Raw genomic sequence first — 20688 nt, forward strand, 5'->3', positions numbered from 1 at the left:
TGAAAGAATTACTGTATTTGACATTAAACAAATGGTGAATTAAGGCCTGAACGTTCAAAAATGCCGTATATGATTTTGAACAGTGATAACAAAAATATTCTATACTAAATAATGTGCTGAATAATTCCTAGCGGCTAAACCTTTGTAAATGTTATCTGAGGTACTATCGGAAATAAACGCCAAATATTGGATTTGCTTTTTTTCAGAATCCATAGAATGTTTTCCAAATGACATGTGCCCTGCAAGTTAGTTAAATATCAGAAAGTTCAATTCAGAATCCCAAGACTCTGAATAAAATAGAAAAACGTCAATTTTTACCCAATGTTCCAAGTTATCTTGCATTTATGAAAAGTACACATACCTTTACTGCCATAATAGGCCACTACTAAAGAGAACTCCTTCTAATGTTATAAATTTTGAAGAACTGGAACATACTGAAGATTTTTTCTCATTAGACGGTATTTGCGTCTTAAAGAGAAAAAAACCCAGAAACTGCAGAAGATTTTGCTTATACTAAACTTATTAGAATGAGCGTATCTCTTATGAAACTTATGGCTTCTGTCAAAAATTGTTTGTCTCTGACTCACCAGATTGTAATGTGATACTTGCAGATAAGCATAAGAAAGTATGCCCATGACATGCAGAAATGTTTGATACAAAGGTTTTAAAATGGTTTCACTTTAGGTGTGTTAGTATCAGACTATTTTGAAACTTCAGTCTTTATTTCTCCTATTATACCCTAAGATTAATAACAGCCCAGAGATCTGCATTTTAAATATAATAAAAAGGACTTAATTGTTTTTATCCTGTTGTTTACTACATGAAAACCAAAAGCTTTGCATAAAATTTATTAACCAGCGTACTCTGAGGTATTGAGCTAAAATCTTGTTCTAGAACTTAAAAAGATACTGTGACTGTATCATATGAAGTGTGGCGCATAACTTGCATAGTGGTGAAGAAAAATTGTGGTCCTGCTCTTTTCAACACCAAAGCAGAGAGTTACTTAGCTGAAAAGCTTTATATCTGGATATCTCCTGTCTACGGTCTTTTCCAGTAAAAAAAAATAAAAATAGTTAAACTAAAGTACTGCAGTGATGGTAGAGATCAGAATAATTCCCTAAAAATGACTCTCAACAGACATATTGGAGCAGACCATCCTCTTTTATAAAACAGTACAGCACTAGTGTAATCATGGAGCTGTGAAGGTGATCCAGCAAATGAGTCTTTGCTTCACAGTGACTTCTGTGGGCTTGTGGGTTCTGAGATTGTGTTTACACGTGGTGAGCTTTTCTAATAATCTTTTTGGCATAGTAGGAGAAGCTACTAATACTTTTCTAATAATCTTTTTTGCATAGTGGGGAGCCAGGCTCAGTTTAGTCTCATCTATAGCAACAGAGGGCCTGCAGTCTCCGAGTAAGGTGTAGCAGAGCAGAGCCTGAGCATTGGAAAGACCACACTGGAGCAGCCCAAGACTGAGCTGAGAACAAGCCAGCCATTAAGCAATGTGGAAAATTCTGGATCTATTCACTCCTTTTCCCTTTTTTATCTCATAGTGTAGATATATACAAAGGTTATATTGTGTGGTTGTTGTTTTTATTACTATTATTATTATTAAATGGAACCGTAACTTGGGATCAAATATTGACCCACAGGTAACATGCCAAAGGCATGTTAATAGGTAGAGACATGATCCCTCTGTTTTGGGGGGATGTTTTAGGAGGCATGGATGCAAGCCATTCTCTTCCAGGAACAAAAAAGCAACTCCTGGCCTTTTTTTTTATTTTATAGTACAGATACAGCCAAAGAAATCAAATAGATGTGATGGATAATTGTGTTCTATACCTTTCATTGAAAAGTTGGAAAGACCCGTTGATGATTCATATTTATACACTATCTCTTAAACTGCTGCTTCCTCTACATTCTTAGAGTGGCCAGAGGTTTCGTGCTTCTACCATCGGATGGAGCTGGGGAGGATGGAATCTGGAGCACTCAATGACAGAACACTCTAGGTGAGGCAAACAGATTGAAACTCAAAGGATTTATACAAAACTAGTCTTGGGCTATGCAGAAAAGATTGTAATTCCTGCTCCTCAGAATCTGCCAAAACATACAGAAAAGCTTTCAAAGGCCTCATCAACCTGAATTCCACTCTGCCTCAAATATTTCTGTCAAAAAACCCTATTGTTACCACTATGAACTAACTCCTTCCCAAAGATACGTACTCGCAGAATTAATCCAAGTGATGTGTGCAAATGGCATACACACTTTGTCAGGATGATCAAAACCAACTGCAAGAATCTCACTGTTGCATTTTTCCTGTAAGATGAAGATATGAGCATTACATAGAAAAGCAACCACAAAGTAGTACTTTCATTTCAGAAGTTCAGTTCCCCAAGTTAAGGGCAAAAGGAGCTGGATTCAATTATCCTGAGATAAATATCATGTGACATTTGAGCTATCCTTGGATATTACTCTTTGCTTTCAGCTCTACTCCAGAATCATGCCATTTTACACTGATAATTTTAAGAAAGGAGAACTGATGTGGCAGGTTACGTATACTAGTGTAATGACTGCATATTTATTTCACGGTTACTCTTGTGAGCCACCTTTAATAACAATGCTTTGAGGCTATCAATAATGCTTTAGAATTCTATATATTCCATAACATATGTAGCTTATATGTAATTATAGGACTTCTGCTCAGAGTGACTACTGGACTTGGCTAGTTGTGATCAAATTATGAAAAATCCATGTAATAGAGGAACTATTAGATTACCAAGAAAGTTGTAGGAAAATATTTAGCCTCAGAAATAAAACATCCTGTTTCTTCCTTAATGTCAGAGAAGCTTCACAGTAGAGCAATGATGTAGATGAGAAAGCAGAGGGTTGGAGAAGAAAATGTTAGAAGAAATGGAAATACAGATCTTGGACTTAGAGATCCATTACACTTGAGAAGGAAAAAACCAGTTGTATGAAAGAAGACCTATTATAGAATTATAACAGGGACATTAAAGACTGAGAAGTACCAAGAACCAGACTGCAGGCATAAATTGTAACAACATTTCATGCAACTTAAAAACAAAGCAGATGAAAGTGGTTTGAAAATTATTAAAAAATTACACCTGTTGCTATTCTCAACTAGTAAAAATGATTAGTGATTATCAGTTTGTTATGAACATGTTCAAGCTCTAGTTAAAAAAATCTGAAATAAACATAAACCCACAATATTAGCAGTTTTGGTTTGTAGCTATACCTCTTCTCACAAGCGACAACACAACCAGATATATATATATGTCTAGAACTGGATCATACTGGTGTGGTAGTATACTAATAAGTTAGGTGCAGTAAGTAATTATGTTGTAATTTATGATGTTTTTCTTGTACCATTCTGCTTGGAGTCTATAAGTTTATAAGCTTATAAACTTAAAGAGATAGGTATGGTTCCTGTCTCTTTTTTTTTTTTTTAAAGTAGAAAAAGCAACAAAGGACTTAACAGAGGAAAATAACAGATACATCTTGTTTGCTTATTCATTTTTTTATCTAGTGATTGCATAACAAACTTTAGTTTTCTTGAGCTGTCCACTTCTAAGTTATATATTGACTGACTTACTGTAAAAGTTGCATAAAGTTGCATAAAGGTGGGCCCTCAGACAACTGAAGGTGGGAATGTAGTAAACTAATTAGCCAGGTCTAGTACACTGTCTCAGTACGAAGCACAGAGATATTTTGGGCAGGAGTAAGGCAAGCAAACAACTAAGGCTGGCATCATCTGCAGAACAGAGGGAGTGCGTTGATGGTAATGTGATAAGAGATGAAAATCAATACGTAGTCGGGAGCTGAGGTGGGAAAGGTCTTGAAAATGAGAACAAGACCTTAATACAGTGAAAGAGTGAGAATTTCCTTAATAGAATGTTAGTTGGGCTGAAAGAACATAATAATGAAAAGTCTTATTTTAACCAACTTTTTTTTCTAAGTAGATGACAAAGTGCTTTGCAAAAGACTTCGGTAGTATTGTCTTAAGCCTGGAGCACTGAGAACTAAAGTAAATTCCAGGCTATGTCTCTATGGGTAAATAAATGGGCCAAGAACATTTCGCTGTTTCTAGGGCCAAACAGCATGCACGGATCCCATTCCAGGCTCTTTCCTGTATCCCCCACCCCCCAACCAGGATGATTCCCCTTACGTTGCCTGTTAGCAAAAGTCGCTCGTACATGCTATTCCTTGAACTGTGCCCCTGCGTTTTCTGAGAGCAGGCTGCTACTCCAAGACAAAATCATGCCAGTTAATCATAACACCAAGTTCATGCCTGAGTGTGAGCACATTTTCTGGTGCTGTTTAGTTTTCCTAGTACAGCTTCTAAGACCAGCAGTGGCATCTGAAGAAGAATCAGTGTGATGGTCCCCTAAACCCCATTGCAGTTCTGTATCTCCCATGTGCCGGTCACTCTCAATCATTCGACGACTAGGTCATTTATGAAATAGCTGGGTTCAGCTCCTCACTCGCCTGCCATTTTAGGGTAGTTGCTATCTCCTTGTTTTTCTGTTGCTTGTTGCTGACAGCTGCTGCCTTTTCATGGCTTGATACTGGGAGTGTGAGCAAAATGAGGTGCCAGCCTTGACTGGAACTGGTGCAAATTCCCCTGTGAGTCCTGTCTCCCCTGGCAATAGGCTGGTACCTAACTAGCCACTCCAACGTGTCATGGTTTAAGTTGTTTTGATTCCCTGCGGAACGTAAAAATTGCTGAGATACACCTAATTTTGCTAATTGATTTTGTATGTGGCTAGCTCTTCTTAACAGTGGTCTGATTGTTGATAGATACCATTTGCAGACAAAAAAGACAAAAGATAAATTCCTAGATTCACTGAAGTTAATTACAGTTATGTCACTGAGTACATTAGGACTTCAGTTTGTTCTCCTGTGATTGAATCATTTCCAGAATCAGAGATATTGACAGTAGAAGCCAAGGAGATTATTTTCTTAGTAAAATGTAGAAGCTGTTTTCAACAAAGCTCTCTGTTATCTGTGTTATTAGTGCATCACTTACTGTCTCTACAGCTGTAAGCATAGAACACATGTTAGAAGCTATACGTTTAGTAAAATATACACAGAGATGAAAGAGAGAGAGAATCAGTCCTTATGGTTTAAGGTTTTATGTCTCAATATATGAAGTCAGCAATTACCTATGAGAAGCATCACACTGCTAGTGTGACTTATTTCAAAAAACCTGTGGCTTTCAGAAAAAATTGTGAGAAGAGTATTGGCTTGGAGGGCTGAAGCACAGATGGATAATCTGATCATTGCTTTATTACTGGACTTCTTTAGTGAATAGAGACTGAAATGCCGTCTCTTCGAGTGACATTCTAAATACAGATTCTCCTAAAATTAATGCTTCAAGGTTTAATGAAGCTATTTTACTATTTTAAGTAAAGCTAATTAAAAAACAAATTCTAAATACATAATTAAAACTCAGGAATAGTTGCAATTATCAATTATCAAACCAACTTTTGACGCACATTCATAAAATGAGAGTTGAAGAGGTAGTCATGGATTATTTTTCATTGCAGTAACCTCAGGGCATAAGCTACTAGCTCTTCAGTCTCCTCATTTATCCACCTAGGAACTGAATTATTGCTTAGTTAAAAAGGCACAGGACTAATATTATGCTTTAATCGTATCACTGATATGCCAGATGCTGTTACATTATATCCAGCGTGACACCACACGGCAAACAATACAGAGCTTCAACCAGCAATTTCTTTTATGATGGCTGGCAGCTTATAAATCTAATAACTTTTGTCCTTGATGATGTAGATGTCATTCCTTTGCAATACGGTCTGTTCAAGAAAATACTCAGTCCCTTAGACATACACAATTTTCTATAAATCTGCTTCGATTAGGTGATGAAGGAAGAGTTCAGATAAGGTTTCCTCTCTGCTGAAGACTGTAGATTCCCTTTTAATAAAATTCTGCTGATAAGAATAAAACAGCCTCTTACTCAGGACATAGTAATTAGAAATTAAGCTCTTTAGAATAGGACCTTAGTTTTGCCTAAAAGAAAAAAACTTCTCAGAACAAGACATGCAGATTAAAGCCTTTAGTTCTTCATCCATCTAATGGCTCCATAAAATCAGAATCACCTTGGAAGACAAATCAAGTATACTTTAATGAATATTGTAGGAAAATGACTTTAAAGTAGCTGAAGTAAGATAAGAGAATTTGTTTTCTTCATCCTTAGGTAATCAGGAAAGATTATGAACCACATTTGACTGAAAATGGACTTCTATGAAAAGGGCAAAACAGGGCTACACTTCTGGAATCACTATTAAGGAGGCAGTCATCCCAATTTTCTTAATTGCAAGTGAACAGGGATAATGCAAAATAGTATAATTCTGTATTTCCTTTCTTGCAAGCATGTCAGGTTTTTTCCTCCCACCCAGGTGTTTCTTTTGCATTGCATTGCATTCCGTGCCTCTGTACTGAGATTTTTTTTCCGCACTAGTCTTTTACACTAACCCACAGAATTAGGGAGCGTCTTCTGTAAGAAACCACAGCTATCTTTAGCTTGGAAGCCAGGCTTTAGAAAACATTTACGGCAGGATCTTAAAAATAACAGGAAAACAAGTCCTGCTGAAAGTCATTTAAGCATGCTGGGAAATTGCCTCTTTATCAATTACGCCTAAGCGTTTTAATAACATTTCACACTGCTTGTGATTGCACACAGAAGATGAAAGATGAGTTGGCTGTTGAGAAGAGGTAAATAAACTGGAAGTGTAAATCAGTCAGGTAATTAAAATTCTGACTTACAGTAGCACTCTACACTATGATAGAGGTTCTTCTGCCATGACACTTAACCTTTGTGAAAAGGTCAGTTTTCTACTTTCTGAAGCACTTAAAGTGTTTTTATTTTGATAATGATTGTGCATGTCAGCCATAATATTCTTGGTTTCCCATGCTTTTCTGTCATTAATTGGTATAGAAAATACTCAGGGATTTATTTATCTGCTTGAACAGTGTCTAGTGCCATTGGTACACAGTAGCATATCAAAGATATTTGAACGGGCCTGGGAGATAAAACACAGGACTTAAGGAAAATCTGTGCTTTCTGGGCTAGCAACCGGATGCTATGTAGAACGTGGTAGGGCACATCAAGTAACACTGGACAACAGAATGCTGCTGTCAAATAACTTGGTTAAACCAATAATAATCTAGTTCAGAAATAACTCAAAATATGAGTTTTTAGCACTGGTTATCCCTTGCCCACTTTTTTTTTTTAGGCACATCAGAGGAATTTAACTCAAAATTTTTATAACAAAAATTATATCTGGTTTTTCTCAAACAATTTTCTTAGTGTGGATGAAAATACTGTTTGATTGAAATTTGCTTTTATTTCAAATTATACTCCATTCATTACCTAACCTCAAAGAAAAAGAAATACCTATGTTTCTGTTGCCTAGTCCATTGAAAATGAGCATTCTGTGCTTCAACATCATCTCACTAAGTGACAATTTAGAAAGCTTATTTTATATTATCTTTATCTGCAGCTCTGAAGCTTGGGATCAAGCTTGACTAAAACTCCATATGTAGCAAAAACTCATTCCACCTTTCCTGAGAGATTTAATTAATATTTTCCCCATAGTTCTACATGCTTAATTTCATTACTGTCTTCTGGCTTTTACATATTTCTAACTCCTTATACAGAATTTTCTTATCCCTTAACTTTTATCTTTGAGATCTCAGATTCATCTTTTGTCTTATGTAGAAATCAGTCCTGAAGAAATGGCTGATGATATATTTGTAACTCCATTTAAATTACTATCACTCTTGCTTACAAACTCCTCAAAAATCTACAGGTTTTGGTTGTAAGAATTTTTCCTCTTCTGCGTCCATTATAATTATTATCTATTGCACTCTTTTATACCAACATGAGAATCCATTCCCTCCATTCCCATCAGAATGTTGTCTTCTAGTGAAAACTTTCCTTTAGCTTTCCTTTCGCAAGTAAATACACTGTTGTCATTCTATTCTTGGTTTTCTTCTGCTTCTACTTAAACAGATAGTAGATCACTACTATACCTCTGCCTTTCTGGTGCTTCTTAGTTCACTATTTTCTGTCGTGGATATCTACATCAGGACAGTACTCCTGGGTGGGCTTTTGTTGACCTCAAACATTCATTGTCAAACTATGCAGGATATGGATATCCAAGGAGATATACTTCTCTGCATAGCCATAAATAAAATCCGTTTTCTAGTTTGAACTGTTCCTGGATTTTCTCTTTGTTGGTTGACATGCCCAGATGATAACATGCCTTCTGAGGGGAAATCCATTCACACAAATGTGAAGCTAATATCCCTCATCAGGAGCAGTATCCTGGGAAGAGGGAATGCATAGATTAACTACTGATTACCTTATCATTACATCAACACAGGCTATAGTTTGCTCACACAAATATTTTACTGACTTTCAAGTTAACTTAAGACTTATTTTTTGTATCATTTTAGATAACCAAATGCTCTGACATACTAATTTCTACCCACTTAGGAAATGCAGCACTTGGAATTGGCAGGTGAGTGCAGGAAAATGCACCAGATATCACATCTTTTCCCTTGAACACTCTATGTCATCTCTGTGCTACTTACTAGAAAACTTCTCTCTTGAGTGCTCTTTCCATGGTTGGCTTTGCTGGCATTAGGGAACTTTGCCGTGCTGTTCTGAGTTACAGTCCAGTTGAGGATTTTGGTCAAATCTGAATCACTTTGGAAAGAATAAGCACTAGAATAAATGCAGTCTACAATGTTGTAGTGGAATAAGTACAAGAACTAAAAGCTACCTTCAGAAACTTTGGACCACACATCTGTCATGTAATAATTTTCCTTCTGCTGCACATGCTCTGACTTCCATAATCTCTTTCTAATATTCTTCATGAACAAGCTCTGTTACTTCTTTCTGACTGTGTTTTCTGTCTTTCATTTTCAAGTTGCTTTAAGTAATTTTGGCTAACACTAATGCTGATCTGAATGCTTTAGGCATTGCGGATTTTAAAAAGACACATTTGTATTAACTACACTGGAGAAAAGTACTAAAAATACTAAAAACCCACATTATCGTGTGTGTTTTCCTTCTAACTGAACTGACAAAATGATAATGTAAGCAAAATGCCTTCCTCTCCCCTCAGTTTAATTCTGATTGTGACTTCTTTCTTCAGTAAGAATGTAAAAAAATAGACCAAGGAAAGTATTAGCAAGTTCTGTATTTTAGCTCCATTTTTAAAATATCATAGCAGCATTTAAATATTTAAAATCTGTACCCTCTGGTGGCTAAATGTATGCTATTTTCAGAAAGCTCAATTAAAAAGTGTATCCGTGGATGGAGTGGCAATTCACCCCATTCACACCATAACCATGAAACAGGGATGGGTCTTCCATCCCTGATACATGTTATTTGTTGTAATTACAGAGGTTTGGAAGACATTTAAACCATCCCAGGAGTTATTTTTGTCATAGGTTCCTATTCCACACTGCCTAGTTGCCATTTAGGTTTTACCATGGTATTCAGAGCTATAGTCAGGTATACCCATTTGTCTCCTGCCTACAATCAGGTTTGAATGAAATAGTGGAGAAGTTCTACTGCATAATTTTGGAGTGATTTATTTTTTATCCTAAAAAAAAAAAAAAAAAGAGACAGAAACATAAAAGCAAGTCACTTGCTGAGAACTCATTCTTTTGTCTTATGGTACAACTTTATATTCAATTTCTCTGAACCTGCAGGTTTCTTTGGTTTTGGGTTTTTTTGTTGGGTTTGTTTTTTTTTTTTTTTTCCTGAGATATGAAAATAAAAAGAAAGACTTGATTAAACCTCTGTATTTTAATTCTGAGCTGGATTAAGAAATGGACTGGTTTGGAGCTGTTTGCTTATTTTTTTAAACTTTTTAAAGGTTCAAAAGAAAACCCTTGTTCTGCCCAGTTTGGCAGTCTGTATTTGAATCAATTGCCAAAACATCGGTGTCATCTGTGGTGGCTATGGCCCTGCTTGGCTCCTAATTGCCATTCCAGGAGGGCATGGTCAGTCCTGAAGCATATCTGCCAAAGTTATGCACCTGTCTTAGGCACACTCTGACACCTCAGATAGCACAAAATATCCATCTTTAGGCAAGTAATTGAGCTGCTGATCTCCATGAGTAATTGGATCTTCAAACACCAAACTCATGTAAACACCTACCTGATGTCGAGATTACTTCCAACCTATGATTCTACATAAAGAAACATACTTTTTTAGGTGTCTCAGACTTCTATTGAATCCTATTTTCTTACTCTCATGGAGTAAGACCCGAGTCACTAGTGCAACAAAGCAGTTAGACATATATCTAAATTAATCTTTGCTTACAAATGCGTTTATTTGTATGACACTCATAAAGTGTGTGCCTAAAGCTAAGCACTTAGAAACTTTGCTGGATGTAATTAGACTGTGTAATTAGCATGTCATTCTGTGGAAACAAATTTGTGTCAGAAAATACTGCAAAAATTGAGCAAGGGTAGCCACATTGCTACCTTGACAAAAACAAAACCCCTAAAACCTGGGACAAACCCTCTGCATGTGCAATTCGACTTAAATGGTTATCTTCCTTTGAAGACCATTCCCCTTTTTATAGCAAAAAGATAAACCCTGTATTTAAATGTGATTCTGCCATCACAGACTTCTTCAGTAACAGCAAAAAGTTGCAATCAAAAGCAGATCATTACAGTAACAGCAAAAAGTTGCAATCAAAAGCAGATCATTATGCAGAGCTGAACAGGCTTTAGGGCTTTTCTGTGTTTTTGCAGCAGAAGCATGACATTCAACTCATCAACAGTCCACCAAGGCCAATTATTTATACTCTTGATGCCTTAAATACCCTATTTCATGTCATGGGTCACTTCATTTTTAGTGTTTTTCCTAAAAATTCTGAGGAAAACATTATGTTATGTACACTTCTTTCATTTTCCTGAAATTCATATGCTTAGTTTAAGAGATGCTTTAACAAACCTTGACTTTTACGTATGTTATCAGATTAGAAGTTAATGCCTTATGCTAAATCGAATGGTGAACATAATCTTTTCTTTGTAAGAAAAGGAATAAAATCATTTTATACAAAACAAAATAGACATTCCTAGCATTCTTTGAACATTAAAATGTTACATACACATGCGGTAGTTAACTCCTCCGCTGGAGAAAGAAAAATGAAAAGCACCTACTACTGAGCAGTTTACTTACTTACTAGCTTATATGAAACATGTCTTTGTGAGTTGCCATGTTTTCAGATCTTTCTTTGATAAACATACAGTTTAATAAACTCAATGCAGTGTGAAGAGTTCCCAGTTCCTTTTTTTTTTTTTTTTTTTTATTTTATGGGACATACTTAGGTAACACATTTCAGGGAATGGTGCAGTTTGTCAGATACAGTTAGCAATACATTTGTGTGTCCCTACATTCTCTTTTCTTCTCTTTTGCTGTTTCACTGATACGCAGACTACTGCAGACTCAGTTGGGCATTAACTTCAATTCCAAACTGTAGATAAGTGTGCTAGGATTAAATCCTAATATTAAAATTGATGGGACTTTTGACATGCACTTCTTTAGTACTTTTTCCTGTCATATGAAAATAGCACAGTATGTCAGGTATAGTCATAGCCTACTATTACTAATCGGTTGTGATTAGCATCTAAAGTGGTTGTAGCCTTTTGCATGAGAGAAACCCAGATGAATCCTGCTGTCTCCTCTCTCCAATTTCTATTGTTTAAAAATGGGAAGCCAGGTGGCCAGCAGAAGGATAGGGAAGGGCCAAGTATTCAGGCTTGCATGCAAAAGGGGCTGAAGAAGAGAAATTTGACTGCAGTTAATGATGAGAAAGGGGAAGATTAAACAAGGAGCAGCCTGAGCTGACAAGAGGCAATAAAGGATTAAAGGGCAGCAGAAGGGGCAACTGAAGGGGTGCAGAAGGGAAAACCCAGTGTCAGAAGTAGTGAAAAGGAAGAGAATACAGTACCAACACCATCACACATGTTGCATTTAGGACAGTCTATATGCGTTCACAGCTACAAAGGTAAATGGGAATTTCTAGAGCAGGTATAGGAAATACACATTTCTTACTTAAGAAGCATATTTAACTATTTTACTGAATTAAAGCCTACCAGAAAGAAAAGTGCAGTAAAAAAAGCAAATTCCCTAGCTTCTCTAAACCAGAATAGTTTTACTGAAGACAAGGGAAGAATATTACTCCATCTTGAGAGAGGAGTTAAAATTTTAAATGAAAAAGCTGAGGATTTGGAATTACAAACAATGTTTTCAGAGATATATCAGCACCAAAAGTCATGCACAGTAATAACCATAATGAGTAAATTACAGCTTGGTAATTTAAATGGAAAAATTACATTAAAATACAAAACTTAATGATTTCTTAATGCAAAAACGTCAAAAAGAAAAATTCAGAAAGCAGAAGCACATGATAATGATTATATAAATTATCCTAGTTAGCAGTTAGTTTTGGAATGAATGTATATTCTATGTGATATATATCGTTGCACCACAGTTTGTTCAATCAAGTTACTTTCTAATTTTCAAATTTTGAAAAGTAATATGTAATTATGGTCTACTTAATATCTTCTATTTAGCTGTTGCTTTAACTAAGGCCAGATGGACTGCAATTAGATTTCAAATGGGAACATTTAGCACTTTCGAAATTAAACTGGTTATTCTAATTCTTCATGAAAGTGATAAAAATAGGGAGAGGCGTTAAAACATGCAAAAGTCTTAGACAAACCACAGTACACTTGTTGTGGTTTAACCTGGCAGGCAGCCAAATACTATGCAGACGCTCACTCACTCCCCCCACCCCCAGCGGGACGGGGAGAGAATCGGAAGGGTAAGCGTGACAAAAACTCGTGGGTTGAGATAAAGACAGTTTAATAGAACAGAAAAAGGGAAAATGATAATGATAGTGATAGAATATACAAAATGAGTGATGCACAATGCAATTGCTCGCCACCCGCGCTGACCAATAACCAAGTAGCGATCGGTACTTCCTGGATCATGCCTACCCTTCATATACTAAGCATGATGTCACATGGTATGGAATACCCTATTAGCCAGCTGGGCTGGCTGTCCTGATTATGTTCCCTCCCATCTTGTGTCCCTAGCTCAGTCAGTAGGCACGGGAGCTGTCCTTGGACTAGGAGGGCACTTAGCAACAACTGAAAACATCAGTGTGTTATCAACATTCTCCTCATACTAAATCCAAAACACAGCACTAGGAAGAAATTTAACCCTATCCCAGCCGAAACCAGGACAACACTTAAAGGAAAAGGAAGCCCTTTCACAGTTGCTCTAAGAAGAGCTGAAATGTTAAAAAAAAAAAAAGTTTATACAAGATAATAAACAGAAGATACAATTAAGACCAAAATAACCTTTTTTTTCTTTAATAGAGCACATGTCTACTACTTGTTATTTTTTGTAAAATGCAATAAAGGAAACAGAAAATACAGGTGCTGGAATGAACCAGGCCCTCCTTGTGCATTGTTTAAGGTGCACACAGTCCCTGCAGATGGGGTGATATAGTAGTCCTTTACATCTTTGATTTTCCTGGTAGTGCAGTTCTGTTAATGAAGTGATATAGGAAAAGAAACGCAGGGGTGAGAAAGTGAGGAAGCAAAGAAGCAGTGCCCTGTTACATTTGTTACATGTTAATACTTCTTACATTTGCCATTGTATGTACTGTTGAGTCTGATCATTATCTACCTTTAGACATTACTTAATCTAGCAATGGCTTTTTTTGCAATCATTTTGTTCTTTCCATTCTGCTATAAATGTTTGGTTCATTGCGGTAGATACAGGTGGGTGTTTAAAAGCTAGAAGCCATTGTATCATCCTTCTGAATTCCTATTGAAGTGAGGTTACGTGTAGAAAAGGATGAAAGACTCATAAATGTGAAGAAAAATAAAAAAAGAATAATGGCTTTGCAGTAAGGAAGCTCGTATGAGAAATGGAACTCTTATTGCTCTTTTACCTGGTTTATTTATACATATTGTAGTCAAAAATCACTGGACAGAAAGTAGAATTTGTCCAAAGTCCTGCAGTTGGTGGAAGTTCACACACCTGTTTGGGATACTAGTAATATTCTCGTATCTTCAGTCTAAAGAAGGCAAAAAAAGCCAAGTATTCCACTTCCTGAATGAGCATGTTAACTTCTGGCAATGATCTGTATCTACATATCTATATCTACCCATCTGTATGTAAATATAAAAATGACATTTACAAATAACTAATGGTAGGTACTTCTTTGTTTAATAAAGGGGATTCTGTGTTTCATATTTTGAAGCAGCTAAGCACTGCTTAACTCTCAATTTTGGACTTCATGGTGTGGAAGAATTATATGTGATTAATTTGGAAGTACTAAGTATTTAGGGTTGGGGCGGAGGGAGAATGGGTGGTTGAACCTAACCTTGTCAATGTAATTCACCTTACCAATGTTTTACTTGGAACTTTCCTTAGCTTCATATTTAGCAAAAATTTTTAAAGATCATAACAGATTTACATTATTTATAGACAGATTCAATCATTTTAATAGTGTTCCTTTTTTTTTTGCTATTTATGTTTTTTAATAGTGATACACTATTCTTCAGACACTTGTTTCTTTTCTAAGATTTCCTGATAGCAAAATTATTACACTTGAACAACCTATAGAGATTTTGTTTTGCTTACTCTTCAAGAAACAATGCTTCATATTTAATCTATGATTAAAAATCAAATAAGATGACAGTAAGGCCTAAGGAAGGCAATTTGATTCTAGCCTTAATTGCTTTACTACTACTACATACCAAACATAACAATGAATATTGCTAATTATTTTCACCATTCACTTCACATAATTCCTGTTCCATGACATATCTTCAACTCATTACCCATGTAACTATTTTTTCATAACCCATATAATTTAAAACCAGTGAGACTGTCCACATAAGCAAGAATTTGCTGAATTGAGCCCTGGATTTTTCAGCTAGCTATAGTGGTGTTTCAGCATGTCTTGAAAAAAAAGAACCAAACAGAATTATAAACTAAGTCTCAAGGTGACTCAGATAAGAAAGTTATTTGTGAATTTAAAAACAAGTAATGGCTAACACTGATAGATGAATTCCGATTTTTAACTCTGGTGAGAAATGCAAATTTTATTTAAATAATATTTAGTGTGAATTCCCTTTTTGTAATTGTGCAGCCTCACTGGTGTGGAATCAGAATCATTAATTAACACGGTTAAAATGCAATACAGAATATTAATTTATAGCTTGTTTATAAAGTTAGATCAAAACTGTTATTTTGATATATGATCCTGAGTTTCTGAAATTCTAACTCTCCAGAACTAACTGTTTGTATTCATTCGCTTTAATCTGAGCCTATGGAAACCAGCACAAACTTGATTATCTAAGAAGTCTATGTTTAAGGCAAGATGAATCTTTTCCTTGATGTGTGCATGGCCAAGCAGGAAGTTGTTAAGGCACCTGAAATTATGTGATATGTGGTCAGAAAAAGAATTTATGAGTAGGGATAATTCTAGCACTCCAAAAGGGGCATTCACCACCCCTCTTTTTGAAACTGAGCCACTCCACAGTCGTAAATGCAAGAATCCAAGGGAATGATGCAGACCATACAGTTACCCCAGTGCATTTTTTATTAGAGCCTCACTGACAAGTGTGAACTCTTTAGAGGTGGCACACAGGGTATCAAAAAAGTGTGTCCTCTAGGTTTACGATACCCTCTTGAGAGAGGGCAAAGAGCATCAATGAAAATACTGGGGTGGGTAGAGAGGAAGGTTGAAAAGCTGAATCACTGAATCATAGAATGGCTGAAGTCAAAAAACACCTCTGGAGACTGTTTTGGCCATCCCCTGCCCAAATCAGAGTACGGTCATATATAGCAGATTGCCCAGGACTGTGTTCAGTCAGGTTTTGAGTATCTCCACACATGGAGACACCACAACATCTCTGGGAAACCTGTTCCAGTGTTCAACCACCCTCACAGTAAACAACTGTTTTCTTATGTTCAGACAGAATAGTATGTGTTTCAATTTATGCAGATTGCCTCTTGGCACCACTGAGAAGAGTTTGTCTCTCTCTTCTGCATTCCCCTGCGCCTCTCTTCTCCAGGCTGAACAGTCCTAGCCCTCTCTACCTCTTCTCATATGAAGGATGCTCCTGTCCCTTAATACTCTTTGTGGCCATTCACTGGACTGACTCCAGTAACTCCATATCTTTTTCTAGATTTTCATCATTGCTAATTTCACATGCAAGCCTTATGTACTGAATTTTGACCCAGATCAGTCATAATTTTGCTACTGCAATGAGATAAGGCCTACCCCTGAGATCACTGCTCAGGTAAATAAGACCCAGAGTATGTCTACTGTTGTGGTTTAAGCCGGCAGGCAGCCAAACACCACACAGCCGCTTGCTCACTCCCCCCTAGTGGGATGGGGGAGATAATCAGAAGGATAAAAGTGAGAGAACTCGTGGGTTGAGATAAATACCGTTTAATAGGGAAAGCAAAAGCTGCACATGGAGGCAAAGCAAAACAAGGAATTCATTCACTACTTCCCATTGGCAGGCAGGTGTTCAGCCATCTCCAGGAAAGCAGGGCTTCATCACATGTAATGGTTACTTGGGAAGACAAATGCCATCACTCTAAACGTCCCCTCTTTCTTCTTCTTCCCCCACCTTTATATACTGAGCATGATGTCATACGGTATGGAATACCCCGTTGGCCAATTTGGGTCAGCTGTCCTGCCTATGCTCCCTCCCAACATTTTGTGCACCTGACAGAGCATGGGAAGCTGAAAAAGTCCTTGACTATGTAGCGCTAAGCATTACTTAGCAACAACTAAAACATCAGTATGTCATTAACATTCTTCTCATACTAAATCCAAAACATAGCACTATACCATCTATTAGGAAGAAAATTAATTCTATCCCAGCTGAAACCAGGACACTACCCAGCCCTGCCTGTTTAGGTTACTCTAGTATATATGGGAAAGAAATAAAGAAGCACAGATGACCCAAGTTGTCACATAACTGTTAACAACTTTATACTTGCATTGATTTGGGGGCTGTCCTTATGACCTACGTAACAAATGCTAATTGTCTCTACATATGGGGATACCCTGGATCCATGGTAGAGGTCTAAAATGGACCAGAGGGGCTGGAGCCTTGATTTTCACAAGTGTGAAGTGTGTGTGCGTTGCAGCACAGAAATCACTAACCAGCTGCTATACTCATGCTGCTTAGTAAATAAATTTGAGGCTACGTGACACTGAGTGCTGTGGTTCTGTTCTTATTGCTGCAGCATTCAAATGCCCCCATGTCAGACTGATTTCACATTTTACATAGCACCATCACTGAAAGGAATGAGATCACTGTATGGATGTGTCCAGAAACTTAGCAATATTCATTATTTACAATGAATAATATTCATTAATTACAATTACCTAAATTAAAATAAAACCAAACACATTATGACAAAAACCCCAAAGTTTTTCAAATTGCATACAGATAGTAATTTTTGCTTTTCTACAGGTGATGTTTTTCAATAATTTTTCAATACTTGTGACATTCACATATTTAATTTAATATTCCTCTTTTGTTTAAGACACAAAAACTAAAGGGAAATAAAAATTCCCTTCAGCTATTCAAATACCAAAATCCAGGTGGTTTTGAGCTTAATGTATTACTATTACAAAGTCTCTGGAGGAGTTAAAGGAATAGTTCTTTGCAATAAGTAGAAGAGAAAGTGTATTGTTATGAGAAAACTGTGGAGTGGCAAAGAGTGTAAGGATGCATACTAATAGAGTTTTGTTTTCACCTTCAATTTATACTGAATAATTGAGGACATCTACTTTTCAAGAAATCAGCATTAATATTCCTATCACATAGGGACTGATCAACCTTCCAAAAGGCAGAAGGATTGAAAAGTTAAAGATCTTTAAATACTTTTTTACTTTTTTCTGCTGTGGGATTTTAAACTGTTGAGTTTTTTCATACTAGTTGAAGGACTTTTGACCTTCATGAATTATAAATAAAAATGAAATGAAGGGAAAGTAGTAAAGATTGTATCGGTTGGAGAGACCATGAAAGTTGTACTTTCAGAGGCATTCCCAGTTGAAGATATCCATGTTCAGAAGTCCACTTGCAATAAGAAACTATTATGATTGGCAAAAATTGATGTTCAGATGATATTAATGCATAGAATCATAAATCATAACAGAAAAATATATTAGCTTTTGGCTATGAATTTATTATTTTAATATATGAAATGTATACTATCTCTATAAAATCTTGATGGTTACCTACCCCAGGTTTTCTGTTCTAACTACTTCACTTGGAGCCTGTAAAATATAAAACAGCTTCTTTCAGATAAAGAAAACTTTAACTGTAAACTTCTTGTGGCTTACATTACACTTTGTGACTTTCACCTGAAGCATTACAGAAAATATTAACATAGAAAATGAAAGACTGAATAAACAGAGCAAGCTCATTTATTGTTCAGTTCTAATAATTTCTATTAATTTATGTAAAAGTTAATCTCACAGAAAAATTCTCTTAATTTTCATTCTATTCTTTTAACATCACTGATATTTTGACTTATTTTCCACTGATATTCATGTAGCATCTTAATTGCAGATTAATTCAATTTCTTGCCAAGGATTTTTCTTCAGCTTTCAATAAATTTGTCAAAGAAAAATACTGCTAGTCTTGCGATATGGAACGATTTATTCTCCAAGAAATATAAAAATTAGATTACCTTGTAGATTATAATTGTGATGGTTAATTTATATAGGTTTCCCACTTCTAGAATAGCACATTTCCCTCCATCTAATTACAAGTTTCTTAATATCCTTTAGCCTGGATTGTTTGCAGCAACTTTGCAGAATGTGATTGTGGAACTTTGAGCTCAAAGGATGTGAGTAGATGATTTCATTTTAAGATAGGGATTTTGCAGGAAAGAGTAGGTCTAAGTGAGGACACAGACACTGCTTCAAGACTTTTCACTTCAAACATGCACTTACAAATGACTCATAACCTTAGCCTAGCTGCCCATAATGAGTGCAGAGAGTGCAATATTTTTGAAGGTTAACAGATCATATGGAGATGGAATAAAACTCTGAAGGTAGCCACCCTTCTCAGCTGACTGCAGTTGGAAGTTAATAAGACAATCCTCCAAACTCAGATGTTAAAGGTTGTGTCTACATTAGCAAGTAGTGCAGCACAACTTGAGTGGATCTATAAAGTGAAATAGTTGGTATGAGGACGAAGTGTCCATGCTATATTAATTTTAGGCATTGTAATGTATGCTAATTCTAGACTGCTCCCATGGGCTAAATTCTGCATAGGAATTGTAATATATTAGGTGCTCTCCTGAACTGCATTTTCTTGTATAGTTTCATCTGGGAAGAATCTAGTTTTGGCATTCAAAGACTGTTAAACCCAGAAAGTGAGGACAACTCAGAAATTCACTTTCCACCCTCAATTAGGTCGCTAAAGTGAGGGTGGAATGAATCCAGGCCACTGTGGAAAATTAAGACTGCGTGTACACATAACATTGTAACTCATGTAGTTGGGCGGTGGATCTAACTCTCTTCTTGAGATCATACTTGAGTATATTTCCTCCACAAGGGTCTTTCACTATGAGTAATTTTGCTTCATTATAAGATTATAATTGAGTGACTCAGGAAATCACTCTTCCCTGAATACTGCTGTCACCTCAGACATCAAACTTGAGCAACTTACTGCAGCCATCTTCTAGTCTCTGATCTGATGAGGGAATCTTACTTAAATGGCTAAGGAACCACCAAAAATATTGGAAGAAATTAAGGCAACAAGAGAAAAAGAGAAAACCTTTACACTGTAAAGGTGCAGTTATTCTTTTTCTTAATGCGTGTCAGCTGAATGAGTAACAATTCATTGTCAGTACTTTTCTGTTGAATCTCTAGGTCATCTGAAAAATAATTTATTTGCAATTCCCTGTAATATTTCAATGACATATGACAATGTAATCTTATGTTAAGATACACCACTCAAAGAAGCTTTTCTGCTCACAATTATTATGAATAAGGTTGGAAATCTAATTAGTTGTGATCCTTGTAAATGTTATTCATGTACTCAGGAAAAAAGGGATGGAATTCATGTGGCACAATATACGTATCTACAGGGCAGGCATCTTCATCCAAGCTAGTCACCCAGTCACCCCTAGTTCTTTTGTAAGATACTTTCAGAAAGTGAGTCTTCTCAATTTAATGTAGATATAAGGGCTAGATCACTCCTGTTTTGAAAGTATTTATATCCTTTTATTGACAACAAAGATGTAGCTTAAATAGAGGTTTACACTGAAGATACCCCAATATAGTGGAGATGAATATCAAGTATAAATTTAGAAAATTCTTTGATGTTCCCATCCTCATACTATCCCAGAATCTGAAAGAAGCCTGTCCATATTAGCCATTTTACAAGATTTTCTTGAAAAAATTTTATTGTATATATAGTTGCATTGATTAAGGTTAAATAAACATGCACACAGGTATATATACATCTATATGTGTGTGTGTTCTGTGTGTGAGTTTAATGACTTGAGATAAAGAATGAATAACATAGAGAGGACCTTCCAGAAAATGCACAATA

The sequence above is a fragment of the Calonectris borealis genome, chromosome 1, assembly GCF_964195595.1.
Source record: "Calonectris borealis chromosome 1, bCalBor7.hap1.2, whole genome shotgun sequence".
Lineage (NCBI taxonomy): Eukaryota > Metazoa > Chordata > Aves > Procellariiformes > Procellariidae > Calonectris > Calonectris borealis.